The 21,259-nt window shown below is 44.0% G+C and overlaps 1 long non-coding RNA gene across 1 annotated transcript in view; it reads right to left on the bottom strand.

Moving 5' to 3' along the window:
* LOC137352934 (uncharacterized) overlaps positions 1 to 19,999 on the bottom strand; it is an 83,649-nt gene extending 63,650 nt beyond the window's left edge. Inside the window, exon 1 of the long non-coding RNA XR_010969794.1 lies at positions 19,845 to 19,999. This is a non-coding gene — a long non-coding RNA (uncharacterized lncRNA). The remainder of the gene's footprint in view (positions 1 to 19,844) is intronic.
* Positions 20,000 to 21,259: the final 1,260 nt, after the last annotated feature.

Raw genomic sequence — 21,259 nt, 5'->3', positions numbered from 1 at the left:
CACTGTCCGTGATAGAAATACAGTGTGTGTAAATCAGTGAAACCACCCACTGTCCGTGATAGAAATACACTGTGTGTAAATCAGTGAAACCACCCACTGTCCGTGATAGAAATACACTGTGTGTAAATCAGTGAAACCACCCACTGTCCGTGATAGAAATACACAGTATGTAAATCAGTGAAACCACCCACTGTCCCTGATAGAAATACACTGTGTGTAAATCAGTGAAACCACCCACTGTCCCTGATAGAAATACACTGTGTGTAAATAGTGAAACCACCCACTGTCAGTGATAGAAATACACTGTGTGTAAATCAGTGAAACCACCCACTGTCCATGATAGAAATACACTGTGTGTAAATCAGTGAAACCACCCACTGTCCCTGATAGAAATACACTGTGTGTAAATCAGTGAACCCACCCACTGTCCGTGATAGAAATACACTGTGTGTAAATCAGTGAAACCACCCACTGTCCCTGATAGAAATACACTGTGTGTAAATAGTGAAAACACCCACTGTCAGTGATAGAAATACACAGTATGTAAATCAGTGAAACCACCCACTGTCCGTGATAGAAATACACTGTGTGTAAATCAGTGAAACCACCCACTGTCCGTGATAGAAATACACTGTGTGTAAATCAGTGAAACCACCCACTGTCCATGATAGAAATACACTGTGTGTAAATCAGTGAAACCTCCCACTGTCCATGATAGAAATACACTGTGTGTAAATCAGTGAAACCTCCCACTGTCCGTGATAGAAATACACTGTGTGTAAATCAGTGAAACCACCCACTGTCCGTGATAGAAATACACGGTGTGCAAATCAGTGAAACCACCCACTGTCCCTGATAGAAATACACAGTGTGTAAATAAGTGAAACCACCCACTGTCCATGATAGAAATACACAGTATGTAAATAAGTGAAACCACCCACTGTCCCTGATAGAAATACACTGTGTGTAAATCAGTGAAACCTCCCACTGTCCATGATAGAAATACACTGTGTGTAAATCAGTGAAACCACCCACTGTCCATGATAGAAATACACTGTGTGTAAATAGTGAAACCACCCACTGTCAGTGATAGAAATACACAGTATGTAAATCAGTGAAACCACCCACTGTCCCTGATAGAAATACACTGTGTGTAAATCAGTGAAACCACCCACTGTCCCTGATAGAAATACACTGTGTGTAAATAGTGAAACCACCCACTGTCAGTGATAGAAATACACTGTGTGTAAATCAGTGAAACCACCCACTGTCCATGATAGAAATACACTGTGTGTAAATCAGTGAAACCACCCACTGTCCCTGATAGAAATACACTGTGTGCAAATCAGTGAAACCACCCACTGTCCGTGATAGAAATACACTGTGTGTAAAGCAGTGAAACCACCCACTGTCCGTGATAGAAATACACAGTATGTAAATAAGTGAAACCACCCACTGTCCCTGATAGAAATACACTGTGTGTAAATCAGTGAAACCACCCACTGTCCGTGATAGAAATACACTGTGTGTAAATCAGTGAAACCACCCACTGTCCATGATAGAAATACACTGTGTGTAAATCAGTGAAACCACCCACTGTCCGTGATAGAAATACACTGTGTGTAAATCAGTGAAACCACCCACTGTCAGTGATAGAAATACACTGTGTGTAAATCAGTGAAACCACCCACTGTCCCTGATAGAAATACACTGTGTGTAAATCAGTGAAACCACCCACTGTCCATGATAGAAATACACTGTGTATAAATAGTGAAACCACCCACTATCCATGATAGAAATACACTGTGTGCAAATCAGTGAAACCACCCACTGTCCATGACAGAAATACACTGTGTGTAAATCAGTGAAACCACCCACTGTCCATGATAGAAATACACTGTGTGTAAATCAGTGAAACCACCCACTGTCCATGATAGAAATACACAGTATGTAAATAAGTGAAACCACCCACTATCCATGATAGAAATACACTGTGTGCAAATCAGTGAAACCACCCACTGTCCGTGATAGAAATACACTGTGTGTAAATCAGTGAAACCACCCACTGTCCATGATAGAAATACACTGTGTGTAAATCAGTGAAACCTCCCACTGTCCATGATAGAAATACACTGTGTGTAAATCAGTGAAACCTCCCACTGTCCGTGATAGAAATACACTGTGTGTAAATCAGTGAAACCACCCACTGTCCGTGATAGAAATACACGGTGTGCAAATCAGTGAAACCACCCACTGTCCCTGATAGAAATACACAGTGTGTAAATAAGTGAAACCACCCACTGTCCATGATAGAAATACACAGTATGTAAATAAGTGAAACCACCCACTGTCCCTGATAGAAATACACTGTGTGTAAATCAGTGAAACCTCCCACTGTCCATGATAGAAATACACTGTGTGTAAATCAGTGAAACCACCCACTGTCCATGATAGAAATACACTGTGTGTAAATAGTGAAACCACCCACTGTCAGTGATAGAAATACACAGTATGTAAATCAGTGAAACCACCCACTGTCCCTGATAGAAATACACTGTGTGTAAATCAGTGAAACCACCCACTGTCCCTGATAGAAATACACTGTGTGTAAATAGTGAAACCACCCACTGTCAGTGATAGAAATACACTGTGTGTAAATCAGTGAAACCACCCACTGTCCATGATAGAAATACACTGTGTGTAAATCAGTGAAACCACCCACAGTCCCTGATAGAAATACACTGTGTGCAAATCAGTGAAACCACCCACTGTCCGTGATAGAAATACACTGTGTGTAAATCAGTGAACCCACCCACTGTCCGTGATAGAAATACACTGTGTGTAAAGCAGTGAAACCACCCACTGTCAGTGATAGAAATACACAGTATGTAAATCAGTGAAACCACCCACTGTCCCTGATAGAAATACACTGTGTGTAAATAGTGAAAACACCCACTGTCAGTGATAGAAATCCACAGTATGTAAATCAGTGAAACCACCCACTGTCCCTGATAGAAATACACTGTGTGTAAATAGTGAAACCACCCACTGTCCATGATAGAAATACACTGTGTGTAAATCAGTGAAACCACCCACTGTCCATGATAGAAATACACTGTGTGTAAATCAGTGAAACCACCCACTGTCAGTGATAGAAATATACTGTGTGTAAATCAGTGAAACAACCCACTGTCCCTGATAGAAATACACTGTGTGTAAACAGTGAAACCACCCACTGTCAGTGATAGAAATACACTGTGTGTAAATCAGTGAAACCACCCACTGTCCGTGATAGAAATACACTGTGTGTAAATCAGTGAAACCACCCACTGTCCATGATAGAAATACACTGTGTGCAAATCAGTGAACCCACCCACTGTCCGTGATAGAAATACAGTGTGTGTAAATCAGTGAAACCACCCACTGTCCGTGATAGAAATACAGTGTGTGTAAATCAGTGAAACCACCCACTGTCCGTGATAGAAATACACTGTGTGTAAATCAGTGAAACCACCCACTGTCCGTGATAGAAATACACTGTGTGTAAATCAGTGAAACCACCCACTGTCCGTGATAGAAATACACAGTATGTAAATCAGTGAAACCACCCACTGTCCCTGATAGAAATACACTGTGTGTAAATCAGTGAAACCACCCACTGTCCCTGATAGAAATACACTGTGTGTAAATAGTGAAACCACCCACTGTCAGTGATAGAAATACACTGTGTGTAAATCAGTGAAACCACCCACTGTCCATGATAGAAATACACTGTGTGTAAATCAGTGAAACCACCCACTGTCCCTGATAGAAATACACTGTGTGTAAATCAGTGAACCCACCCACTGTCCGTGATAGAAATACACTGTGTGTAAATCAGTGAAACCACCCACTGTCCCTGATAGAAATACACTGTGTGTAAATAGTGAAAACACCCACTGTCAGTGATAGAAATACACAGTATGTAAATCAGTGAAACCACCCACTGTCCGTGATAGAAATACACTGTGTGTAAATCAGTGAAACCACCCACTGTCCGTGATAGAAATACACTGTGTGTAAATCAGTGAAACCACCCACTGTCCATGATAGAAATACACTGTGTGTAAATCAGTGAAACCTCCCACTGTCCATGATAGAAATACACTGTGTGTAAATCAGTGAAACCTCCCACTGTCCGTGATAGAAATACACTGTGTGTAAATCAGTGAAACCACCCACTGTCCGTGATAGAAATACACGGTGTGCAAATCAGTGAAACCACCCACTGTCCCTGATAGAAATACACAGTGTGTAAATAAGTGAAACCACCCACTGTCCCTGATAGAAATACACTGTGTGTAAATAGTGAAACCACCCACTGTCAGTGATAGAAATACACTGTGTGTAAATCAGTGAAACCACCCACTGTCCATGATAGAAATACACTGTGTGTAAATCAGTGAAACCACCCACTGTCCCTGATAGAAATACACTGTGTGCAAATCAGTGAAACCACCCACTGTCCGTGATAGAAATACACTGTGTGTAAATCAGTGAAACCACCCACTGTCCCTGATAGAAATACACTGTGTGTAAATAGTGAAACCACCCACTGTCAGTGATAGAAATACACTGTGTGTAAATCAGTGAAACCACCCACTGTCCATGATAGAAATACACTGTGTGTAAATCAGTGAAACCACCCACAGTCCCTGATAGAAATACACTGTGTGCAAATCAGTGAAACCACCCACTGTCCGTGATAGAAATACACTGTGTGTAAATCAGTGAACCCACCCACTGTCCGTGATAGAAATACACTGTGTGTAAAGCAGTGAAACCACCCACTGTCAGTGATAGAAATACACAGTATGTAAATCAGTGAAACCACCCACTGTCCCTGATAGAAATACACTGTGTGTAAATAGTGAAAACACCCACTGTCAGTGATAGAAATCCACAGTATGTAAATCAGTGAAACCACCCACTGTCCCTGATAGAAATACACTGTGTGTAAATAGTGAAACCACCCACTGTCCATGATAGAAATACACTGTGTGTAAATCAGTGAAACCACCCACTGTCCATGATAGAAATACACTGTGTGTAAATCAGTGAAACCACCCACTGTCAGTGATAGAAATATACTGTGTGTAAATCAGTGAAACAACCCACTGTCCCTGATAGAAATACACTGTGTGTAAACAGTGAAACCACCCACTGTCAGTGATAGAAATACACTGTGTGTAAATCAGTGAAACCACCCACTGTCCGTGATAGAAATACACTGTGTGTAAATCAGTGAAACCACCCACTGTCCATGATAGAAATACACTGTGTGCAAATCAGTGAACCCACCCACTGTCCGTGATAGAAATACAGTGTGTGTAAATCAGTGAAACCACCCACTGTCCGTGATAGAAATACAGTGTGTGTAAATCAGTGAAACCACCCACTGTCCGTGATAGAAATACACTGTGTGTAAATCAGTGAAACCACCCACTGTCCGTGATAGAAATACACTGTGTGTAAATCAGTGAAACCACCCACTGTCCGTGATAGAAATACACAGTATGTAAATCAGTGAAACCACCCACTGTCCCTGATAGAAATACACTGTGTGTAAATCAGTGAAACCACCCACTGTCCCTGATAGAAATACACTGTGTGTAAATAGTGAAACCACCCACTGTCAGTGATAGAAATACACTGTGTGTAAATCAGTGAAACCACCCACTGTCCATGATAGAAATACACTGTGTGTAAATCAGTGAAACCACCCACTGTCCCTGATAGAAATACACTGTGTGTAAATCAGTGAACCCACCCACTGTCCGTGATAGAAATACACTGTGTGTAAATCAGTGAAACCACCCACTGTCCCTGATAGAAATACACTGTGTGTAAATAGTGAAAACACCCACTGTCAGTGATAGAAATACACAGTATGTAAATCAGTGAAACCACCCACTGTCCGTGATAGAAATACACTGTGTGTAAATCAGTGAAACCACCCACTGTCCGTGATAGAAATACACTGTGTGTAAATCAGTGAAACCACCCACTGTCCATGATAGAAATACACTGTGTGTAAATCAGTGAAACCTCCCACTGTCCATGATAGAAATACACTGTGTGTAAATCAGTGAAACCTCCCACTGTCCGTGATAGAAATACACTGTGTGTAAATCAGTGAAACCACCCACTGTCCGTGATAGAAATACACGGTGTGCAAATCAGTGAAACCACCCACTGTCCCTGATAGAAATACACAGTGTGTAAATAAGTGAAACCACCCACTGTCCCTGATAGAAATACACTGTGTGTAAATAGTGAAACCACCCACTGTCAGTGATAGAAATACACTGTGTGTAAATCAGTGAAACCACCCACTGTCCATGATAGAAATACACTGTGTGTAAATCAGTGAAACCACCCACTGTCCCTGATAGAAATACACTGTGTGCAAATCAGTGAAACCACCCACTGTCCGTGATAGAAATACACTGTGTGTAAATCAGTGAAACCACCCACTGTCCGTGATAGAAATACACAGTATGTAAATAAGTGAAACCACCCACTGTCCCTGATAGAAATACACTGTGTGTAAATCAGTGAAACCACCCACTGTCCGTGATAGAAATACACTGTGTGTAAATCAGTGAAACCACCCACTGTCCATGATAGAAATACACTGTGTGTAAATCAGTGAAACCACCCACTGTCCGTGATAGAAATACACTGTGTGTAAATCAGTGAAACCACCCACTGTCAGTGATAGAAATACACTGTGTGTAAATCAGTGAAACCACCCACTGTCCCTGATAGAAATACACTGTGTATAAATAGTGAAACCACCCACTATCCATGATAGAAATACACTGTGTGCAAATCAGTGAAACCACCCACTGTCCATGACAGAAATACACTGTGTGTAAATCAGTGAAACCACCCACTGTCCATGATAGAAATACACTGTGTGTAAATCAGTGAAACCACCCACTGTCCATGATAGAAATACACAGTATGTAAATAAGTGAAACCACCCACTATCCATGATAGAAATACACTGTGTGCAAATCAGTGAAACCACCCACTGTCCGTGATAGAAATACACTGTGTGTAAATCAGTGAAACCACCCACTGTCCATGATAGAAATACACTGTGTGTAAATCAGTGAAACCTCCCACTGTCCATGATAGAAATACACTGTGTGTAAATCAGTGAAACCTCCCACTGTCCGTGATAGAAATACACTGTGTGTAAATCAGTGAAACCACCCACTGTCCGTGATAGAAATACACGGTGTGCAAATCAGTGAAACCACCCACTGTCCCTGATAGAAATACACAGTGTGTAAATAAGTGAAACCACCCACTGTCCATGATAGAAATACACAGTATGTAAATAAGTGAAACCACCCACTGTCCCTGATAGAAATACACTGTGTGTAAATCAGTGAAACCTCCCACTGTCCATGATAGAAATACACTGTGTGTAAATCAGTGAAACCACCCACTGTCCATGATAGAAATACACTGTGTGTAAATAGTGAAACCACCCACTGTCAGTGATAGAAATACACAGTATGTAAATCAGTGAAACCACCCACTGTCCCTGATAGAAATACACTGTGTGTAAATCAGTGAAACCACCCACTGTCCCTGATAGAAATACACTGTGTGTAAATAGTGAAACCACCCACTGTCAGTGATAGAAATACACTGTGTGTAAATCAGTGAAACCACCCACTGTCCATGATAGAAATACACTGTGTGTAAATCAGTGAAACCACCCACAGTCCCTGATAGAAATACACTGTGTGCAAATCAGTGAAACCACCCACTGTCCGTGATAGAAATACACTGTGTGTAAATCAGTGAACCCACCCACTGTCCGTGATAGAAATACACTGTGTGTAAAGCAGTGAAACCACCCACTGTCAGTGATAGAAATACACAGTATGTAAATCAGTGAAACCACCCACTGTCCCTGATAGAAATACACTGTGTGTAAATAGTGAAAACACCCACTGTCAGTGATAGAAATCCACAGTATGTAAATCAGTGAAACCACCCACTGTCCCTGATAGAAATACACTGTGTGTAAATAGTGAAACCACCCACTGTCCATGATAGAAATACACTGTGTGTAAATCAGTGAAACCACCCACTGTCCATGATAGAAATACACTGTGTGTAAATCAGTGAAACCACCCACTGTCAGTGATAGAAATATACTGTGTGTAAATCAGTGAAACAACCCACTGTCCCTGATAGAAATACACTGTGTGTAAACAGTGAAACCACCCACTGTCAGTGATAGAAATACACTGTGTGTAAATCAGTGAAACCACCCACTGTCCGTGATAGAAATACACTGTGTGTAAATCAGTGAAACCACCCACTGTCCATGATAGAAATACACTGTGTGCAAATCAGTGAACCCACCCACTGTCCGTGATAGAAATACAGTGTGTGTAAATCAGTGAAACCACCCACTGTCCGTGATAGAAATACAGTGTGTGTAAATCAGTGAAACCACCCACTGTCCGTGATAGAAATACACTGTGTGTAAATCAGTGAAACCACCCACTGTCCGTGATAGAAATACACTGTGTGTAAATCAGTGAAACCACCCACTGTCCGTGATAGAAATACACAGTATGTAAATCAGTGAAACCACCCACTGTCCCTGATAGAAATACACTGTGTGTAAATCAGTGAAACCACCCACTGTCCCTGATAGAAATACACTGTGTGTAAATAGTGAAACCACCCACTGTCAGTGATAGAAATACACTGTGTGTAAATCAGTGAAACCACCCACTGTCCATGATAGAAATACACTGTGTGTAAATCAGTGAAACCACCCACTGTCCCTGATAGAAATACACTGTGTGTAAATCAGTGAACCCACCCACTGTCCGTGATAGAAATACACTGTGTGTAAATCAGTGAAACCACCCACTGTCCCTGATAGAAATACACTGTGTGTAAATAGTGAAAACACCCACTGTCAGTGATAGAAATACACAGTATGTAAATCAGTGAAACCACCCACTGTCCGTGATAGAAATACACTGTGTGTAAATCAGTGAAACCACCCACTGTCCGTGATAGAAATACACTGTGTGTAAATCAGTGAAACCACCCACTGTCCATGATAGAAATACACTGTGTGTAAATCAGTGAAACCTCCCACTGTCCATGATAGAAATACACTGTGTGTAAATCAGTGAAACCTCCCACTGTCCGTGATAGAAATACACTGTGTGTAAATCAGTGAAACCACCCACTGTCCGTGATAGAAATACACGGTGTGCAAATCAGTGAAACCACCCACTGTCCCTGATAGAAATACACAGTGTGTAAATAAGTGAAACCACCCACTGTCCATGATAGAAATACACAGTATGTAAATAAGTGAAACCACCCACTGTCCCTGATAGAAATACACTGTGTGTAAATCAGTGAAACCTCCCACTGTCCATGATAGAAATACACTGTGTGTAAATCAGTGAAACCACCCACTGTCCATGATAGAAATACACTGTGTGTAAATAGTGAAACCACCCACTGTCAGTGATAGAAATACACAGTATGTAAATCAGTGAAACCACCCACTGTCCCTGATAGAAATACACTGTGTGTAAATCAGTGAAACTACCCACTGTCCCTGATAGAAATACACTGTGTGTAAATAGTGAAACCACCCACTGTCAGTGATAGAAATACACTGTGTGTAAATCAGTGAAACCACCCACTGTCCATGATAGAAATACACTGTGTGTAAATCAGTGAAACCACCCACAGTCCCTGATAGAAATACACTGTGTGCAAATCAGTGAAACCACCCACTGTCCGTGATAGAAATACACTGTGTGTAAATCAGTGAACCCACCCACTGTCCGTGATAGAAATACACTGTGTGTAAATCAGTGAAACCACCCACTGTCAGTGATAGAAATACACAGTATGTAAATCAGTGAAACCACCCACTGTCCCTGATAGAAATACACTGTGTGTAAATAGTGAAAACACCCACTGTCAGTGATAGAAATACACAGTATGTAAATCAGTGAAACCACCCACTGTCCCTGATAGAAATACACTGTGTGTAAATAGTGAAACCACCCACTGTCCATGATAGAAATACACTGTGTGTAAATCAGTGAAACCACCCACTGTCCATGATAGAAATACACTGTGTGTAAATCAGTGAAACCACCCACTGTCAGTGATAGAAATATACTGTGTGTAAATCAGTGAAACAACCCACTGTCCCTGATAGAAATACACTGTGTGTAAACAGTGAAACCACCCACTGTCAGTGATAGAAATACACTGTGTGTAAATCAGTGAAACCACCCACTGTCCGTGATAGAAATACACTGTGTGTAAATCAGTGAAACCACCCACTGTCCATGATAGAAATACACTGTGTGCAAATCAGTGAACCCACCCACTGTCCGTGATAGAAATACAGTGTGTGTAAATCAGTGAAACCACCCACTGTCCGTGATAGAAATACAGTGTGTGTAAATCAGTGAAACCACCCACTGTCCGTGATAGAAATACACTGTGTGTAAATCAGTGAAACCACCCACTGTCCGTGATAGAAATACACTGTGTGTAAATCAGTGAAACCACCCACTGTCCGTGATAGAAATACACAGTATGTAAATCAGTGAAACCACCCACTGTCCCTGAAAGAAATACACTGTGTGTAAATCAGTGAAACCACCCACTGTCCCTGATAGAAACACACTGTGTGTAAATAGTGAAACCACCCACTGTCAGTGATAGAAATACACTGTGTGTAAATCAGTGAAACCACCCACTGTCCATGATAGAAATACACTGTGTGTAAATCAGTGAAACCACCCACTGTCCCTGATAGAAATACACTGTGTGCAAATCAGTGAAACCACCCACTGTCCGTGATAGAAATACACTGTGTGTAAATCAGTGAACCCACCCACTGTCCGTGATAGAAATACACTGTGTGTAAATCAGTGAAACCACCCACTGTCAGTGATAGAAATACACAGTATGTAAATCAGTGAAACCACCCACTGTCCCTGATAGAAATACACTGTGTGTAAATAGTGAAAACACCCACTGTCAGTGATAGAAATACACAGTATGTAAATCAGTGAAACCACCCACTGTCCCTGATAGAAATACACTGTGTGTAAATAGTGAAACCACCCACTGTCAGTGATAGAAATATACTGTGTGTAAATCAGTGAAACAACCCACTGTCCCTGATAGAAATACACTGTGTGTAAACAGTGAAACCACCCACTGTCAGTGATAGAAATACACTGTGTGTAAATCAGTGAAACCACCCACTGTCCGTGATAGAAATACACTGTGTGTAAACAGTGAAACCACCCACTGTCAGTGATAGAAATACACTGTGTGTAAATCAGTGAAACCACCCACTGTCCGTGATAGAAATACACTGTGTGTAAATAGTGAAAACACCCACTGTCAGTGATAGAAATACACAGTATGTAAATCAGTGAAACCACCCACTGTCCGTGATAGAAATACTATGTGTGTAAATCAGTGAAACCACCCACTGTCCATGATAGAAATACACTGTGTGTAAATCAGTGAAACCACCCACTGTCCCTGATAGAAATACACTGTGTGTAAATCAGTGAAACCACCCACTGTCCGTGATAGAAATACACTGTGTGTAAATCAGTGAAACCACCCACTGTCCGTGATAGAAATACACTGTGTGTAAATCAGTGAAACCACCCACTGTCCATGATAGAAATACACTGTGTGTAAATCAGTGAAACCACCCACTGTCCGTGATAGAAATAGTGTGTGTAAATCAGTGAAACCACCCACTGTCCCTGATAGAAATATAGTGTGTAAATCAGTGAAACCTCCCACTGTCCCTGATAGAAATACACAGTGTGCAAATCAGTGAAACCTCCCACTGTCCCTAATAGAAATACACTGTGTGTAAATCAGTGAAACAACCTACTGTCCATGATAGAAATACACTGTGTGTAAATCAGTGAAACCACCCACTGTCCCCGATAGAAATACACTGTGTGTAAATCAGTGAAACCTCCCACTGTCCATGACAGAAATTCAACGTGTGTAAATCAGTGAAACCTCCCACTGTCCATGATAGAAATTCATCGTGTGTAAATCACTGTAGCCACCCACTGTCCATGATAGAAATATAGTGTGTAAATCAGTGAAACCACCCACTGTCCATTATACACTGTGTGTAAATCACTGTTGCCACCCACTGTCCATGACAGAAAGACACTGTGTGTAAATCAGTGCACCCACCCACTGTCCGTGATAGAAATACACTGGGTGTTAATTAGTGAAACCACCCACTGTCCACGATAGAAATACACTGTGTGGAAATCAGTGAAACCTCCCACTGTCCATGATACACTGTGTGTAAATCAGTGAAACCACCCACTGTCCCTGATAGAAATACACTGTGTGTAAATCAGTGAAACCACCCACTGTCCGTGATAGAAATACACTGTGTGTAAATCAGTGAAACCACCCACTGTCCGTGATAGAAATACACTGTGTGTAAATCAGTGAAACCACCCACTGTCCATGATAGAAATACACTGTGTGTAAATCAGTGAAACCACCCACTGTCCGTGATAGAAATACACTGTGTGTAAATCAGTGAAACCACCCACTGTCCGTGATAGAAATACACTGTGTGTAAATCAGTGAAACCACCCACTGTCCGTGATAGAAATACACTGTGTGTAAATCAGTGAAACCACCCACTGTCCATGACAGAAATACACTGTATGTAAATCAGTGAAACCACCCACTGTCCGTGAAAGAAATACACTGTGTGTAAATCAGTGAAACCACCCACCGTCCGTGAAAGAAATACACTGTGTGTAAATCAGTGAAACCACCCACTGTCCATGATAGAAATACAGTGTGTAAATCAGTGAAACCACCCACTGTCCATGACAGAAATACACTGTGTGTAAATCAGTGAAACCACCCACTGTTCATGATAGAAATACACTGTGTGTAAATCAGTGAAACCACCCACTGTCCGTGAAAGAAATACACAGTGTGTAAATCAGTGAAACCACCCACTGTCCGTGATAGAAATACACTGTGTGTCAATCAGTGAAACCTCCCACTGTCCGTTTTAGAAATACACTGTGTGTCAATCAGTGAAACCACCCACTGTCCGTGATAGAAATACACTGTGTGTAAATCAGTGAAACCACCCACTGTCCATGATAGAAATACACTGTGTGTCAATCAGTGAAACCTCCCACTGTCCTTGATAGAAATACACTGTGTATATCAATGAAACCACCCACTGTCCATGATAGAAATACACTGTGTGCAAATCAGTGAAACCACCCACTGTCCGTGATAGAAATACACTGTGTGTAAATCAGTGAAACCACCCTCTGTCCATGATAGAAATACAGTGTGTAAATCAGTGAAACCACCCTCTGTCCATGATAGAAATACAGTGTGTAAATCAGTGAACCCACCCACTGTCCATGATAGAAATATAGTGTGTTAATCTGTGAAACCACCCACTGTCCATGATACACTGTGTGTAAATCAGTGAAACCACCCACTTTCCATGATAGAAATATACTGTGTAAATCAGTGAAACCACCCACTGTCCGTGATAGAAATACACTGTGTGTAAATCAGTGAAACCTCCCACTGTCCGTGATAGAAATACACAGTGTGTAAATCAGTGAAACCACCCACTGTCCATGATAGAAATACAGTGTGTAAATCAGTGAAACCACCCACTGTCCATGATAGAAATACACAGTGTGTAAATCAGTGAAACCACCCACTGTCCATGATAGAAATACACTGTGTGTAAATCAGTGAAACCACCCACTGTCCATGATAGAAATACACAGTGTGTAAATCAGTGAAACCACCCACTGTCCATGATAGAAATACAGTGTGTAAATCAGTGAAACCACCCACTGTCCATGATAGAAATACACAGTGTGTAAATCAGTGAAACCACCCACTGTCCATGATAGAAATACACTGTGTGTAAATCAGTGAAACCACCCACTGTCCATGATAGAAATACACTGTGTGTAAATCAGTGAAACCACCCACTGTCCGTGATGGAAATACACTGTGTGTAAATTAGTAAAACCTCCCACTGTCCGCGATAGAAATACACTAGATAGCATCTTATGAGCGCTGTGGCATTCCCGATGGGACCAACAGTTATCGCAACTCCCTCAAATCCAGTTTCCCACATGATTTTGTATTTAAATTAGCCATGCGGCGATGGGCATGCGGAACACTTCAGATCATGCACCGGGGGCAGCCTTCCATTGGTGGAACCCGCCGTCACTGTCCCAAGCACCATTAATCACCACAGATAAAAAACATTGTGCTTGGAGCCTCAAGGATCAGCAGCCTTCCTGTCATGTAAATATCTTCAGACTAACTTAAATTGGAGCTTTTTCTAAAGTCAAAATGTTTTTGCCTCCCATATTTTGTGCGAGCCACCATCAACCTCATTTAATTTATTTGCCCGACAGACAATGTGAGTCTCATGGCAGTCAAGAAGCAGCGTCCCGCCCCACAGTTCGGTGATGCCTCCCTGCAGTTTCTCCTCCAGGCTATCAGGGAAAGATGGGAGGTCCTCTCCCTGCGTATGGAGTCAGAAGACCCTCTCATCTCACCAAGCCAGCCCGCTTGGAGTAGTGGAGGAGGTCTCGACCCGTGGGTAACTCGTATAACATGGGTGCAGTGCCGCAAGCAAATCAATGATGTGATCAGATCAGCGAGAGCAAGTGGTCCTCGTGAAGCTTCCCCACTGTTTTCTTCCATGGCTTTGTCTTCAACACAATAGGAGCAGAAGTGGATCATATGGCCCATTGAACCTGTTCTGCCATTCAGTATGGTCATGGCTGATCTTGGGCTTCAATTCCACTTTCCTGCCCGCTCCCCATATCCCTCGATTCCCTGCAAAACCAAAAATCTATCCTCGCCTGAAATAATTTCAATGATGGAGCATCCACAACCCCCTGGAGTACAGAATTCCAAAGATAAGGCAGAGGGTACACAAGGAGGCAGTGGAATGTGTGAGTAACCTTGATACCATTCACTATATGATGAAGATTGGCATTGTTTATGTGATTGAATGTGTCTTGCGAAAGCCAATGCAGAGTGGATGATGTTGATGCATGTATGCAATGGTTGTGTTGCATCAATTGCCATGTTATTACATCTGCACTATCTGTTGCAGATAAACAAAGCCACAACCAGCGTAAGCATGTTAAGAAGGGAGGAAGGGTCCCTCACATCATGTACTGACCATGGCTGAGGAGGAGGCTGAGGAGATTGCAAGAGAGGAGAGAGGCAGGGCGAGTGGAGATGGCGAGGCAGGAGACATAAAGTGTCAGGATGAAGTGCCAAAATAAAAGCAAAATACTGCGGATGCTGGAAATCTGAAATAAAAGCAAGAAATGCTGGAACCACTCAGCAGGTCTGGCAGCATCTGTGAAAAGAGAAGCAGAGTTAACGTTTCGGGTCAGTGACCCTTCTTCGGATGAAATGCCATCTGCTCTTGCAGCCATATTTGGAAACGGAAGGAAATTGTTTGAACTCATATGAAGCACATGCTTAAAGTGCCTCTATTTGTGTCTCCACTGCAGGTGCCCACACTCAAGTCACAGAATGCCCTGTGACTCAAGAATCCTTCTCTGGGTAGGAAGAAGTCAATGTCCCTGAAGGTGTGCTGTCACGTGCCTCTTCTTCCACCTCCGCCAGTGAAGATACATCCTCATGGTCCGCGGGGGGGTTTACGATTAGAATCTGGGTCACAAGCTGGTGTACACAACACAGACATGTCCCAGCAGCTCTGGGAGTATGTGCCACCCTGACAATCGGAGGACTGCTGGAGACCAGACCCCTGCTCAGCTCCAGGCTCATTATGATCCTTTGTTTGTTGCTACAAGAAGTCTGCTGGATGTGTTGCAAAGCCATTTGGACAATATGTCAGAGATGCCTGAGGTCATGCGTGGCTTTGCACGTGCCATGGAGGAGTCCACGCAAGCTACAACATCTGCCATGTACCAGGCATATGAGCATATGGCTTCCTCAGTCGAGAGTCTGGCGAGCTCCGTGGCACGTTTGGTTGAGCACTGAAGCCATGTGATCTGACCTGCATGCATTGCTGTTGCTGTGGACTCCATGCAGCAGAGTCTAAGTGAGTGGGGGCATGGAACCTGGACCTCCTTCAGGCAGGTGCCATGATGCACATAGATGGAGGAGGAGCGCGTGCCAGCTTCCCCGGAGCCTTCCTTTCAGGACACACCCAGGGTAAGCAGCATCTCGTCCTCCCCTTGACATTGACCCCCTTACCTCCAGCAGGCGAGCACATGGGGGATACTCAAGCACCATTGCTGCAGATCCCCAGTAGGATGGAGCCATCAAGGCCCCATCTCTCCAGAGAATGCCCGCCATGGTCATCCACAGCAACAGGGCAGTGCATTGAGCAGACTGCCTCCACCTCAGCAGATAATGTCAGGGTAGTACCGAGACATAATGGGAACAGGTGCTGTACAAATTGTCACGATTGGAAAGATATATTAAAACCTTTTTATTTCCTGCAAAATTTGCTCTCAGGAAATGTCCAATGTCCATATCTCATTGGAATTTGAACCTTCAATCTTCAATGATGACTGTTTTCCTATTGATGATTAATAATGTTTTCCAATACTGTCAAGCCTTACTCTCGTTTTCTATGGTCATAACACTGCTTGCAGTGGTGTGTGGCTGCATTCATCATCGCCCATAGATGATTTCAAATACCAATCACATGAAAGTGCAGCAATGCTTCGTTAAAATTACAGTGATAAATAAGACCTCATGCAAAAGGAAATTTCTGTGGGGAATTGGCATGTTTCTCCTCCCAACATTCCTTGATGATGTGGCTTATTGTTGGCTGAAACGTGCATAAATGAGGTTCTCCCTGATGTCCCTTGCATGTCTCTCCATGGCTCTCATATTGATGATGGCATCATTGTCATTGTTGTCCTCCTCCTTACTCTCTTCATAGTCATCCTGATCTGAGGAGGACTGGTGTTCCTCCTGTTCCTCCACCTGCAGAATGTTGCCACATCTAATTAATTACAAGGTTGTACAAAGCACAGCAGACGATTACTTGTGACACCCTCTGTGGCGCGTACTGAAGAGCCTCTACAGACCGGTCAAGGCAACAGAATCCCATTTTCAGCATGCCAGTGGTGTTTTCAATGATAACTCTGGTGGATGCATGAGCGAAACTATATCTCTTCAGCAAAACTTTGGGGATAACGTACTGGTGTCATCAACCATTGACAAAGGGGTAATCCTTTCACCCAGGATCCATCCGCCCACTTTGGCCGGTTCCTTGAAAACTTCTGGCAGCTGGGAGTTCCTCAAAATGTAGGAGTCACAGCAGCTCCCTAGGAAACATGCGCAACATGCATGATTCTTCTCCTGTGGTCGCAAACAAGCTGTACTTTTAAAGAGTAGAAGCCTTTGTGATTGACAAAGACAGCAGGCTGGTCCCAGGGAGCTCTAATAGCTACATGAGTACAGTCGATCACCCCTTGCACTCTAAGGAAGCCAGCGATGGCACCGAAGACCACAGACCTTGCTGCCTGGCTATCCTTATCTACAGGTAAGTAGGTGAAATCATTGGCACATTGAAAAAGGGCATTGGTCTCCTCTTTGATGCATTGTGGGTCGCAGACTGCGAGATGCCATATATGTTGCCCATGGATCCCTGGAAAGAGCTGCTGGAGGAACAAATTGAGTGCAGCAGTCAACTTGAGATGTGTACAGTATTGGTCTCCTTCCTTAAGGAAGGATGTAAATGCATTGGAAACAGATCAGAGAAGGTTTACTAGACTAATACCTGGAATGGGCAGGTTGTCTTCTGAGGAAAGGTTGGACAGGCTAGACTTGAATCCACTGGGGTTTAGAAGAGTAAGAGGCGACTTGATTGAAACAGAAAGATTGTGAGGGGTCTTGACAGGGTGGATGTGGAAAGGATGTTTCCCCCTGTGGGAGAATCTAGAACTAGAGGTCAGTTTAAAAATAAGGTGTCACCCATTTAAGACAGAGATGAGAATTTTTTTCTCTGAGAGGGTTGTAGATCTTTGGAACTCTCTTCCTCAAAAGGCAGTGGAAGCAGAGTCTTTGAATATTTTTAAGGCAGAGGTAGATAGATTCTTGATAAGCAAGGGGTGAAAGGTTATTGGAGGGAGGCGGGAATGTGGAGTTGAGGTTACAATCAGATCAGTCATGATCCTACTGAATGGCAGAGCAGGATCGAGGGGCCAAGTGGCCTACTCCTGCTCCTAATTCGTATGTTCATATGAGGGCAACTGGCATGGGATTCCCACCGAAGCTGAGCTGCTGCAGGTCATGCTGCAGGATCCGACAAATTTCTCTGACCTTTTCATGTGACACCCCTTAGGTATCTGTGACATTGCCTTTCTGACATTTGAAGGTAATTTGTCCTTGTCTTGAGGATGCGATGACATGCCAGGACCCGTCTTCGATAAGGATGTTCCTCAATGTTATCCTTTGGGTCATCCTCACCTTCTTATTCTGCCGTTGCAGGTACTCAGGCATCACGAGTTGAGGGAAGAGAGTTCTCCTTCGTCTCTCTCTCTCTTTGTTCTTTTTCCCGTGGCACTAGACAAATTGGGTGAATGACACCCACAACACTGTGGCTTTTCTGAACAATCAACAAGCAGAGCGTGGGCATTGAGCCATCTGTTGCTCGTGAGCTGAAACAGCAAGTCAATGAACAGCTCACTTATTATCTGCCTTCAAATTGCAGCCAGGTAGAAGACACACCCACTGTTATTTGCCACCAGCCACTCTCATTGCAAACTTTGAGTGTCCATGTGGTCCATTATCATTGGAGAAAATGGTGCGAGTGGAATTCAGGGCAAATCTCCCCACCTTCCAACCACCTCCTGCAATCTTCCAGCTTGAACCCATCACTCTTGACCCACCTAATGTTACTGTTATCCTTCCCTCCGTTACCACTGAGCCTCCCGGTTACCGTGCAAAGTGTAATCATCAATATAATCATGCCATCACTCCCCACTGTCCTACTCCCGTTACTATCGACATACTGACTCTAATCCTTGAACCCCCTCACATCGAACTGACCATTCTGGCCGAGTCCCGTTCCCCTCCAAATGAAGCTGTCAAATACCCACCCATTAGTCTTGACCTTCCCCCCTACAAAATCTATTTGCCCCATTGACTGTGACCATTCCCTCTGCTAGCCAGTACGCTCAAACTGCTCATTTGTGCACCCGATCAACCCCACTCTTCCCTCCCAACTATCCTCCGCTGCTTCTCCATGTATCCCCTGCCCATACCTTCGCCGCCATCCCCCCCGAGATGTTTGTGAACCGGGTGGCACGGAAATATCGCTCGCCATTCACTTGACCCGGTAGGTCGGACTAAATCGTAGGGTAATAATTAGTCATGTTATTTAAGTAACTGCAAAGCAGCAATCACCGCATTGAGGTAACCCCGGAGTGCCGCAAACCCGCCACAGACTTAATTCCTCTAAAATATCCCGCTGTTGAGAATATGAAGAAACATCTCCCGCCTAATTATATCATCCGCACTCCCCGGCGGCGGACTGCATAAAATTCCGCCCACTGTGTGTAAATCAGCGCCAAGGGGAAATCTTTCAATCTGATTTTAACCCTAACCCCAGCGACAGGAACAGGGCGGGTTTTTTTTATCCTTCCCTCCCAATCTGTACCCTATTGCTCGACACTGAGAAATAAAAACAAAAACACATTTACTTCGTGAAATGGCCGCCTTTTCTTTCCGCCTCCTTGGCCTCAGCGACCGGCAGCGCCGCCTCTCCTCATTGGCTGATACCCGCACGGCATCGATGTTCCGGTGACTTTCTATTGGTTAGTCCGATGTCAATCAGCTCTGCATTGCTTGATGTCCCGCCCACCCCCATGTCCCGGGGCGCCAGGGCCTCATTAGCATAACGGCCGCCTTATTAGCATAACGGTTTTTCCTGCGTACGTCACATTCGGCGAGGAGCTCGGCCCGGAAAACAGATGATTGACATTTTAAAGCACCAATCGGAATCGGGCTCTCGGTAATGACGTCATTTGTAGGGCGAGTCGGATGCCTCACAGCCAATGGGAGGCGGGTATTTTGGCGGGAAGCAGCGGACGGGTTTCTGTGGATCGGGAAAGGGAGGGATGTTGTTCGGGCTCCCTGGAAGGAGTTAGTGATGGAGGTGAGGCAGCAGTCGGAGACGCGGAGAGCAGGACCGGGGGATGAGGGGTCCTGTTGTGAGGGGGTCAATGAAGGAGAGTCAGCGCGCGATGGTCAGTTATTGAGTGAGGGTGACGGGGTCAGGGTACAAGGGTCAGTCAGTCAGGGGTTGGGGTGAGGGTCAGATAGTGAGGGGCTAAGAAGTCATTGAGTGGGGGGGGGCGCCCGGGGCTGAGGGTCAATTGGGGGCCAGGGGTTGAGGGTCAATGAGGGGTCAGGGGCTGAGGGTCAATGAGGGGTCAGAATGATGGAGGTCAGGGGCTGAGCGCGTAATTGAGTGAGGAGTCAGGGTGTGAGGGTCAGTCAGAGAGGGATCAAGGGAATGAGTATTATGGTGTGAGGGCTCAGTCAGTGAGGATCAGATAGTCAGGGGTTAAGGGGTCATCGAGTGAGGGGTCAAGGTAAGGGTCACTTAGTGAGGGGTCACTCACTGAGAGGTCAAGGTATGAGGGTCAGTCAGTGATGGGTGGGGTGTGAGGGTCACTGAGGAGTCAGTCAATGATGGATTGGGGAGTGAGGGTCAGTCAGTGAGGGGTCAGAGTGTGAAGAGTCAGGTCAGTGAGAGGTCAGTCTGGGTGTGAGAGGTCAGTCAGTTAGGGGAGGGTCTGTTATTGGAGGATCGGGGAGTGAGCAGTCAGTCAAAAAGGGGTTGGTCGGGGTGTGAGTTCAGATTGAGATCAGGGTGCCCGGGGTCAGTGCGTTTTGTGCTAAGAGATTGTGAACAGTCGGTCACATACTGCTGTTTGCAGAATGTCCACGACAAATCTTGCCGAGTGCAGCAGATTGTCTTGTTTCTGATTGCGATGACAATTCTGTTCTGTCGTCCAGTTGGTGCTTTTGGTCTTCACAACCTACAGTCCATGGAAGAAACCCTGATCACCTGCAACAGTCTCCTCTCTTTGGCTCAACGAGGCTGTTTGAC

The sequence above is a fragment of the Heterodontus francisci genome, chromosome 39 (genome assembly GCF_036365525.1).
Source record: "Heterodontus francisci isolate sHetFra1 chromosome 39, sHetFra1.hap1, whole genome shotgun sequence".
Lineage (NCBI taxonomy): Eukaryota > Metazoa > Chordata > Chondrichthyes > Heterodontiformes > Heterodontidae > Heterodontus > Heterodontus francisci.
The sequence above is the reverse complement of the archived record's forward strand: the minus strand, read 5'-3'. Positions and strand labels throughout refer to the sequence as shown.